The sequence below is a fragment of the Penaeus monodon genome, chromosome 33 (assembly GCF_015228065.2).
Source record: "Penaeus monodon isolate SGIC_2016 chromosome 33, NSTDA_Pmon_1, whole genome shotgun sequence".
Taxonomy (NCBI): Eukaryota; Metazoa; Arthropoda; class Malacostraca; order Decapoda; family Penaeidae; genus Penaeus; species Penaeus monodon.
The window spans coordinates 32697260-32698273 of NC_051418.1; the positions used below are offsets into that span (position 1 = coordinate 32697260).

The following is a 1014-nucleotide window of genomic DNA, read 5'->3' on the forward strand; positions in this document are numbered from 1 at the left end:
AATCTTCGTATTAGCAACTAATTTATATAGCTTGCATCAGTTGGTAGATTACGAAAGCATTAATCCCTCTTACTGAAATAAAACGGAAATCCTCGGTAAATAACTTCCTCCAACTTCCCGAGGTAGTCTGCGATGGGGAAATCCTGAGTTGCCAGGCGGCGATTTGAGAATATATAAGGCAAGGCCATCGCAGCCACGGCTTATCTTGCACTCGTTCCTGCAACATCTCAATCATGGTAATGGACATTTTTCTTTGACTATAATTAAGACTAAAGCTTTTATGCTTTATCTACTTATTCATTTACCTTTACTGGTCACATTCCGATAACTTTCACTGACAATATACTACTAAGTTACTTTTTTATTATTATTATAATTTTTTAAAATCCTAATTCCATATTCTAGTAAACTTTCCTTAAACAGCTGTAACAGGTGAATCTTCCTTCAGGTTTCTCGCGTCGTGTTGGTCGTGCTGGCGGTGGTCGTCTTAGCGGCCGCAGCAGTGGCTCTCCCTGACCCCACGAAACGGCACCTCGGATTCGGCTTACACGGAGGATACGGAGGATACGGCCTCGGAGGATTTGGCTTGGGAGGCTACGGAGGCTATGGCTATGGATCCCACTATCCTTATTACGGATCCTACTACGGATAGGTAGGATCTTAATCTTTTTGTATTGTGTCATTTACTGGAATCCGAATCTTACTAATATCTATGGTTGTTATAATCATGAGATTTCTAATAATTAAAGAATATTTCTTAACAACGCAATATTACCTTTTCAGATAACGAAAGACCAAGTGAACGACATTAGTGTTATGGACTTCGTTTCCTGCCTTTCAGCTGGGTCGATGAAGCCCATAGGTTGTCAGCGAACAATCATCCAGACTTGTATTTATCTCTAATAAAGCTTTAACTCTATGTACTGTTATCTCTTACCTATTCTAGTGAATTCTATATAGCTACCCATCTAATCATCTGTCTACATATATGTACATATGGCTGTAAATAAATGC

General features: G+C 39.3%; 1 long non-coding RNA gene across 1 annotated transcript; it reads left to right on the top strand.

Moving 5' to 3' along the window:
• The first annotated feature begins 199 nt into the window (after window positions 1–199).
• On the top strand, window positions 200–919 carry LOC119594398. Its single transcript, XR_005230604.1, has 3 exons — window positions 200–236; window positions 449–652; window positions 784–919. It is a non-coding gene; the product is annotated as an uncharacterized LOC119594398 (long non-coding RNA).
• Window positions 920–1014: the final 95 nt, after the last annotated feature.